We start from the raw sequence: 9,448 nt of genomic DNA, 5'->3' as shown, positions 1-9,448 counted from the left end.
GAAAAGATGAACGAAGAGAACGTTCAAAGCAAGGGCAAAGAATTTTTTTTTAACATTTATTTATTTTTGAGACAGAGAGAGACAGAGCATGAACGGGGGAGGGTCAGAGAGAGAGGGAGACACAGAATCCGAAGCAGGCTCCAGGCTCCGAGCCGTCAGCCCAGAGCCCGACTCGGGGCTCGAACTCACAGACGGCGAGATCGTGACCTGAGTTGAAGTCGGCCGCTGAACCGACTGAGCCACCCAGGCGCCCCAAATTTCCTCTGCTTCTTTTTTGCGTTTTTCAACACAGGTACAAGAAAAATTTAAATGGCACGTGTGGCTTGCGTTAGTTATATTTCTACTGGGGAAGACCGGTCTAAAGGAAGCGTCCACCGTGAAAATTCTGATACACGCGTTTCTCACGGCACGCAGATTTGTTCTTTCAAAGGCCAGTGAGATGTGGATGTGCCAGAGAGAGCGTAATCGCTGCCCTCTGCTTACCTTCGGGTACATGGCTTTATTTTATTTTATTTTATTTTATTTTATTTTTATTTATTTTTTTTTTTTCATTTTTCTAGTGGTCAGTACTTCTGGGAGACACTGTCAAACCAGAACCTAGGATGTTTACAAATAACGTAAAAAATGTATATGTTAAATATTTTTTCGATGAACTGTCTACCCATAAATCAACAGAAATAAAATCCAGGTACATCGTGAAACATGAAACAAGGGCTGCCCGGGTGGCTCAATCGGTTCAGCAGCCAACTTCAGGGCAGGTCATGATCTCATGGTTCAGGGGTTCAAACCCCGCGCCGGGCTCTGTGCTGACAGCTCGGAGCCCGGAGCCCGCTTCGGGTTCCGTGTCTCCCTCTCTCTCTGCCCCTCCCCGGCTCGCGCTCTGTCTCTCTCTCTCTCTCAGAAAGAAATAAACATTAAAAAAGAAACACGAAACAAGCCTAAATTTGGAAGGGGTCGCTGGGCTTCTCCAGGCTGCCAAAGGAGCCCTAGGGATTCGGGGACATCTCAGCTCAGTTCCCTGCTCTCCTGCCCTTTGAGGGTCATGTGGTTTCTGACTGAGGTTTCGTATTTTCAGATGACTCTACCACACAGAGATGGTCACCATGTAAACACGGGGCAGCATGTGACGGCCGCCTGACCCTGCTGCGTGGGCAGTGGTTGGAGCCCGCGAGGATTTGGCCTTCTGGTCCCTGCTTCAGATTAAGGAAACCGTGGGAGGCATCAGGCCCAAGTGCCAGTGACCTCTTCCCCCTGCCGGAGCCTGGCATGGAGCTAAGTCAGGCCCCTGCACCCCAATATTTACCCCAAAGGGAGCCTGGCCAGTGGGGATACCTGAGCTCTGGGCCGTAGGTAGCGGTCACTATCGACACAACTCATCGGGAGGTAGTTCCTGCCATCGGGTCCCTCTGCTGCCCACCTCTTCACGCCTGAAGCTTTTTCTTCCTTTTTTCTTCCTTCCTTTTTCTTCCTTATTTTGACCGTGTCCCAGGTACTGGCCCCAGACAGACATTATCTCACTTCATCCCTGCAGACCCTGGAGGGAGGAGCTATCATCCCATTTCCTATCTCACTAACAAGGAAACTGAAGCACAGAGAGGTTATGTGAATGGCCCCGAGTCACACAGCTCCGGGCTTTTTCTTTTTTCTTTTTTCAAGACTTTATTTTTAAGTAATCTCTACACCCAGCGTGGCGCTCGAACTCAGGACCCCGAGATCAAGAGTCACGTGCTCCACTGACCGAGCCAGCCGGGCTCCTCCTGGCCTGAATTCTTCACAACAACTCCGTGCTGCCTCTTGGAAGAAGGGCCAGAAACCCAGGTGCAGCAAAGGGACCCTGCTCCACCCCGGTAACAACCTCAGGGAGGGCACCGTGCGGACAGAACTGCTCGTCCCCATGCGCCCCGCATCCCGTGGGCATCGCCACCCACCGGTCACCCAGCCAGACACCCGGGAGTCGCCTCCAGCCACCCCCAACCCTGACAGTACTCAGCCTCGTTCTCTAATCCCTCCTCCTATTACCGAGAGAGCTGGGGCAAGCCACTTGACCTCTCTGTGCCTCAGTTTTCCCACCTTTAGAATGGGGATAATGATAGGCCTGTCTCAGAGTCATCATGAGGTTGAAGTGTTTTTGGTTTTGTTTTTTTTTTTTTACTTAAAATAGACACATACGACGGGTGCCTGTGTGGCTCAGTGGGTTAAGCACGCGACTTCACCTCGAGTCACGATCTTGCAGTTCGTGGGTTCGAGCCCCGCATCAGGCTCTGTGCTGACAGCTTGGAGCCTGGAGCCTGCTTTGGATTCTGTGTCTCCCTCTCTCTCTCTGTCCCTCCCCCACTCACGGTCAGTCTCTCTCTCAAAACTTAATGAACATTAAAAATTTTTTTAAATTCTTCTAACGGTTTTACTTTTTATTTTTGAGAGACAGAGTGAGAGTGGGTGAGGGGCAGAGAGAGAGGGAGACACAGGATCGGAAGCCGGCTCCAGGCCCTGAGCTGTCAGCACAGAGCCCGACGCGGGGTTCGAACCCATGAACCGTGAGATCATGACCTGAGCTGAAGTGTGAGCCAACGTGGCCTGGTCCCGATGCTTGTTTTGCAGTCCGGGAAACCAAAGCGAGGATGAGGTGACCTCACAGGTCACACATGTTGTGGGTGACAGAGCCAGCGTCACCTGCACGACCGAGGTCAACATTATGAAATCTTGACGAAGGACAAAGGGAAATACGCAAGGCGGGCACGGCTCTAGAAGATTCCCTCTTTGATTTGCCTCCCAGACCTGGGGGTGCAGGCAGCGAAAGGTTCCCGCTTTGGAAGGACAGTCACCCTGGGTGTGGCACCAAGACACGGAGGACCAGCTGCTAGGTCTCCTTCACTGATGCTGGGATGGGGGGTCCTGATGGCCCCGCTGGCGGGTCACGGGGCACGCCCCCCCCCCCCATGGCACAGGAAGTAGCATCCTCACTGCTGAGTCATAGCCAGGCGGGCAGAGCGCCTCATTCACAACCACGACACCATGACATGCATTCCAAACCCAGCCCATCCCCCCCCTGCCCCCACCGTCCCTGCCCCCCTCGGCTCAGCTGTCTTTAAGTCTGCTCACTGGCTAGAGCTGCCAGGGAGGAAGGAAGGAAGCAAGCTGGAGAGGGGGGAGGACCGATTTGCGGTGGGCGGCCTGGACGGACGTCCCGTGTGCAGGGGAGCGTGGGGGGCAGGACGCAGTCACGACTCCAAGAACAGCTAAGGCGCACTGAGTGCCTGCAGGGTGCTGGGTGCCGCTGAATCCTTGCTGGTCCCCCTGGGAAACAGGCAGAATGGTTCCTGCCATCTCACAGGTGCAGAAAGAGGACTCAGAGAGGTTGAGGGCCTTGCCCGCGGTCACACAGCTGGCCAGAATTCCCCCGGGGCTGGAAACTCCAGAGCCTCGCCCACAGCGTTCCCACTGAGCATAAACCACTCGCCCGCCCGCCACACTGCCAAATGCTTAGGACATGTCACGGCTTTTCATTTTTTACAACAAACCTACAAGGGATGGGCTGTTGTTGGCTCCATTTTCCAGATGAGGAAACTGAGGCTTGCAGGGGAGACCACTTGCCCAGAGTCCACAGTCAGGGACTGGCAGACGTAGGATTCGAACCCAGTGCATCTCCAGAGCCCCCGCGTTTCCTCTGCACCCGGCTGCCTCCTTCCTCATCTCATGGGTCACGGGACTCTTGACTTCTGCATAGTCAGGCCGAGGCAGAAAAGTGACCCATGCCGCGACTTCCGAGCCAAGGACCTGGGACCATGGCCACCCCTGCCCGCCTCCCTCCTACTGCCGGGGCCCCTGGAGCAGACAAGCCCGAACAGCAGTGACCTGAGTCTGCACACAGTAGGGGAGGGACAGACTTGAACGATGTTTGTCAGTGACACCCAAGGAGGAAGTCACAGCTAGGGAGGGGCTGAGGAGTTGGCGACCTTCCCATTTAGGAGATCGGACAGAGAAGTTGGTGACGGTGTCCCCTCCCCCTTGCCCCATCACATGCTGGGGCACCTCTCATTGTCCCCAAGAGGCCATCTGGTCAAGCCGGGCTCTCAGGACATTCCCCACTCTGCGCCCCATCAACCCACAGAGCCCGCCTCCCTTTCCAGACCCAGTGGAAGAAGCCGGGGTATTTCTCCCACTCTCTGAGTCTCCTGTCTCCTCTGAGGTCAGAACCCAGGCCTCTGGGCTTTGGTCACCACCCCACCTCCTCCTGTCCCTCTGGCCCAAGGCTGCCTTCCAGAGCCCCTCTGGCTCTCCCAGCACGGGGATAACTGGTCCCTCTGGTCCCCGGTCACGACCCCACCTGATCTGCTGGCCTGGGAGCCCCTTTTAAAGAATGAAACAGCTGGGACGTATGGTAAGGGAACGACAGAAGGACAGTCTTGGAGGCAGATGGGGACACAGCCAGGGGACGCAGACAAGCAGGCAACGTACAGGTGAAATGCTGGTGACAGATATGAGCGAGGCAGATCCAGGAATAAAAATGCCCTGATTTTTCACCAGCCGAACACGGCCCCCTGGAGGCCAAGTGTGCGCTGTTTGAGGAAATACCCTGAAAACTGGGCTCGGCTCAGCCAGGAGCCTTGGAATCTTTTTCTTTTTCTTTCTTTCTTTCTTTCTTTCTTTCTTTCTTTCTTTCTTTCTCTTTCTTTTTCTTCCTTCCTTCCTTTCCTTCTTCCTTCCTTCCTTTCTTTCTTTTCTTCCTTCCTTCCTTTCCTTCTTTCTTTTCTTTCTTCCTTCTTTTCCTTTCCTTCTTTCTTTCTTTCCTTCCTTCCTTCCTCTTTTTTTTCTTTCTTTCCTTCCTTCCTTTCTTTCATTTCTTTCTTTCTTTCTTTTTCTTCCTTTCTTTCTTTCTTTTTCTTTCTTTCTTTCTTCCTTCCTTCCTTCCTTCCTTCCTTCCTTTCCTTTCCTTCTTCCTTCCTTCCTTTCTTTTCTTCCTTTCCTTCTTTCTTTTCTTTTCTTTCTTTCTTTCTTTCTTTCTTTCTTTCTTCTTTTCCTTTCCTTCTTTCTTTTCTTTCTTTCTTTCTTTCTTTCTTTCTTTCTTTCTTTCCTTCCTTTCTTTCTTCGTTTCTTTCTTCCTCTTTCTTTCTTTCTTTCTTTCCTTTATTTTCTTTCTTTCTTTCTTTCTTTCTTTCTTTCTTTCTTTCTTTCTTTCTTTCTAACAGTTTTATCAGGGTGCAATTCACATACAACTCACCCTTTTATTTTATTTTTTTTAATGTTTCTTTACTTTTGAGAGCCAGCAAGTGAGCGGGAGAGGCGCAGAGCGAGAGGGAGACGCGGAATCCAAAGCAGGCTCCAGGCTCCGAGCTGTCGGCACAGAGCCCGACGCAGGGCTCAAACCCTTGAACTCTAGAGATTGTGACCTGAGCCGAAGTGGGACGCTCAACCGGCTGAGCCACTGGGTGCCCCACGACTCACCCTTTTGAATGTACATCACAGTGGTTTTTAGTCTAGTCACAGAGTCGTGCGACCATCGCCACCATCAGTTTCACAACACCTTCAACGCCCCCAAAAAGAAACCCTTTAACTGTCACCTCCCTATCCCTTACCCCTGCTCGCTCCAGCCTTAGCAACCACTAATCTGACTTTCCGTCTCTATGCATTTACCTATTCTGGTCATTTCTTACAAATGGAGTCATGCAATTTGGGTGCTGGTCCCAGAAGGGGCTGGGGGACCTGGGTGGGTAAAACAGTATAGCACCCACCACAGGGCCCTGCCTGCCCGCTCCAATGTCCCGGGGCTATAGGATTCTCCCCTTGGACCTCCATGCTGCAGCCCAGGCCTCCAGGGAAGGGTCTGCCTGGGCTGAGAGCGCAGAAGAGCCCAGAATTCCAGGCCTGCCACACGGGCCTTTGCCCCACCAGGTTCTAACGCAGCCAGGGCACTGGCCTGTGTGCAGAAGGCCACATGGGCACACGGGGGGCGAGTTAAAAAGCCACCCCCATCCGGGGGAGCACCTAGTCACGGTATGATCTGGACGAGTGACTCAGTGTCTCTGTTTTCTCATCTGTGAAGGAGGAGGAATAATCGAACCTCCCCCTAAGTGGTGAGCGAACACATATAAAACGCTCGGCACAACGTGCGGTCCACAGCAAGTGACACACACGTGTTCCTTGTCGTCACTGTCATGGCTGGTATTCCTGTGGTCCCCGGAGCAGCCTGGGAGGCGGGTAGTCTCCCCCCTGCCCCCCTGCAAGGGAGGAAAGTGAGGGAGAGCTCTGTGCTTTGGGGAAGCCAAGAATCATCAGACGGTAACTTTCTGGAAACTGCCTCCAGGCGCCGAGAACAACCCAGGCTGGTGATCGGGTCACATCTGTTGCCTATCACCGAGGGGGAGGCCCCACGCTTGTGCCCGCTGCACGGTGGTCTTGCGGTCGCCAAGGAAAACACAACCCCATCAAGCGCCGGATAGAACAACGCTCCGTGTGCCTGGAGAAGGGACAGGACGCAGCTTCAGCAGCGGGCTTTGGTCCCCCGCGGCCTGGGAGGCCCTCGCGGCAGCTGATGGAGGGCCTGCGGGCTGCACACACCCTTCCTGTGTCACAGAGTGAAGGACCCTGTGCCCTCCCCACAGGGGACAGATATGGCAGCTGGGGTGGCCAGGTGCCGTGTGACGTCCGCACGTGCTTGGGCAGAACAAGGAACGCACGTGGGGTTTGAAACGGGGAAAGCATCCCCCACAAGGCAACAGGCTGGTGCGGACTGAGTGGGCTCCTCCCGGCCGGGTAAGGAGGTGATCCAGGCCCAAGCCCTACACGAGACCATCCTGAACCCGGGCCACCGCCCTGGGAGGTAGCTATTGCCACCTCCCTTTCAGACTCGCAAAATCTGAAGCTCAGAGAGGCTTACGAGCGATGTGCCCGGGGCCACGCAGCCGCTAAGTGGACATCAGACCAGGCATCCCCGACTCCAAGCCAAGCAGCACCCCCTCTACCCGCTCCGTGGGCCGAAGGGCAACTTCACCGAGGGATTTTGGCAAACAGGCGACAAAGGCCGGCAAATTCTTCACTCCCATCTGCTGACATGTCTGTTGTCAGCCGCAAACATCTGTGTGTTTCTGCTGCCATCCGGCTGGCTCCCGCCGGTCTCCACCGTCTGTCGGACAAGGGTGGGCTCCCAAGCCGGACCTCCGTGCTTCTAAGCTGACGGGCCACCCACGGCCCACATTGTCTCGGGTCTCGGTGGGCAGGCGGCCCCGGTGAGCGTGTGACCATCTGTGATAGTAAGAGACGGGCACACACTCAGCGTGTACCTGGGTTTCCCAAGGGGGAAACTGAGCCCCGGGGTGGGGGCTGGGGCGGGGGGGGAGCCCCCTGCTCTAGGCTGCCCAGAGAGCTGGAGCAGGGCTACAAGGGGGATTAGGGTGCTTGCTGCTTGTTTGCTTTATTTTAATAGCTTTATGGGCATGTAATTCACAGACCACACCGGCCTTCCATTTACAGGCTCTGCAGTCTATTCACAGCGCCGTGTCTCTGTCACCAGGGTCAACCGCAGACCATTTGCATCCCCCTTCCCCCAAATCCATACCCGTGAGCAGTCGCCCCGACTCCGGTTTTCCCCCAATTCCCCCTCCCCCGCCTCGGCAACCACGAGCTAATTTCCGTCTTCGTGGATTCGCCTATTCTGAACGCGCCATGTACACGGAATGGCACAGCACATGATCTGCAGCGATCAGCTTCTTTCCCTTAGCACCACGACTGCAAGGCACCCCTTGTTGTGGCAGGAATAAGCCCTCCGTTCCTCCGTAAGGCTGAACGACGCTCCCCCGTACGGACAGACCGCGCGCTATCTATCCACGCGTCTGCGACCCATCCTGTGGTTGCACTGGTGTTGGGTGCTTTCTTGTTGTTAACTCCTGGGGACCGACAGCTTCCTACGGGTCAGCCTGACCACGTGCCGTGCGGACAGACCACACAGCCCTCCAGGAGGCAAAGCTGTTCCCGTGTCACAATCATGGAAACTCAGAAGAGCCACAGGCCCGGCTCAAGGATCCAAGTCAGAGCTACCCCCACCCCCCCCCCCCAGAGGTCTCAAACTGGAGCCCTGGGGGCCAACATGGGATGCGCGGTTTGCTTTGGCCTGAAAAGCATTTCACAGTTGTTTGATGAGCTGCCCACATTTGAAACTTGGCAGTTGTCGTGTTTTAAAAAAAAAAAAAACTTTCTAAGCGTCTTTTGAAACAAAAAATAGAAATCACGAGATCTGGCCACACGGACCCTGCTTCTCCCCTTCTAGGAGGCTGGGGACAGCTGCTGAAGACTAATGCCACCCCCTTTGGACAAGCCCGTGCTCTCTCCTACCCACCCCCCACCCCAGTTCACCTGCTGGGTTAGGGTGGCTACCCAACACGGTTTGCCCAAGACCATCCCAGTTTTTTAAGTTTTATTTTATTCTTTTAACACCGCCCCAGGGTTTTTGGTGTTTTTTTTTTTTCAGTTTATTTATTTTGAGAGCGAGAGCGTGCGTGTGTGAGCGTGCATGAGACAGGGAGGGGCAGAGAGAGGGAGAGAGAGGAGCCCAAGTAGGCTCGGCGCTGTCTGTGCAGAGCCCGACACAGGGCTCAGTCTCACAACTGTGAGATCATGACCGGAGCCGAAATCAAGAGTCGGACACTTAAACCGGCTGAGCCACCCAGGCGCCCCAACTCTGTCCTAGTTTTAAACTGAAGGTCCAGGACCCGGGAAACCCCTTCGGTCCCAGGCAAACTGGTGACGGTTGGTCACCCTGCTGGGCCCGGGGCCTCATCACCCGCTGTCCCTGCTCCCCTAGCATCTTGCACTACAGAACCTCACCCCTGCTTTTGTGGGGTGGCTGGTGTTCTCGGCCACAGTCTGTAACCATTTCTCATTCCGCCCACATCCTCCAGGGCTAACACCAGCCCCCGCTTCCCACGGGTCCTTGGCGAGATGAGAAAAAGGAAGAGTCTGAATTCTTTGCTAACCTGGACTCACTCCCCGCCCACTCTTGTCCTTTCTTCCGGAGACCAGAGGGCCTCCTGCTGTTGCAAACATCCTTCCTTTTCTGAAACAGCTCAAGGGGGGAAAATGGGCTGGTGAGATTTTTTAACGTGTTCATTACTAAAAACAAAAAGTTAGCAAACTCATGGCCACCTGCAAAAACTTGCTTTTTAAAAAAAAATTTTTTTAAGTTTATTTGTGTATTTGGAGAGAGACAGAGGCAGTGTGAGCGGGGGAGGGGGAGAGAGAGAGGGAGAAGAGAGAATCCCAAGCAGGCTCTGCACTGTCAGCACAGAACCCGACACGGGGCTCAAACTCATGAAACCCTGAGACGGTGACCTGAGCTGAAACCGAGAGTTGGCTGCTTAACTGACTGAGCCCCCCAGGTGCCCCTCAAAAATTTTCTTAATAACCTTCGTATTTTAATAGACTCTCAGAGTCTGTGAAGGTGGTTCAGAATGTTCCA

The 9,448-nt window shown here is 54.3% G+C and overlaps 1 long non-coding RNA gene across 1 annotated transcript in view; it reads right to left on the bottom strand.

Annotated features, from left to right (window-relative positions):
- Positions 1–4,871: 4,871 nt before the first annotated feature.
- The window catches only part of LOC132689078 (uncharacterized), a 36,050-nt gene continuing 31,473 nt past the window's right edge, over positions 4,872–9,448 (bottom strand). Inside the window, exon 3 of the long non-coding RNA XR_009614843.3 lies at positions 4,872–7,239. This is a non-coding gene — a long non-coding RNA (uncharacterized LOC132689078). The remainder of the gene's footprint in view (positions 7,240–9,448) is intronic.

Source organism: Panthera onca, chromosome E3 (assembly GCF_046562875.1).
Source record: "Panthera onca isolate mPanOnc1 chromosome E3, mPanOnc1 haplotype 2, whole genome shotgun sequence".
In the NCBI taxonomy this organism is placed as follows: Eukaryota; Metazoa; Chordata; class Mammalia; order Carnivora; family Felidae; genus Panthera; species Panthera onca.
Note: the sequence above shows the minus strand (reverse complement) of the source record. Positions and strands in the feature narration are given on the sequence as shown.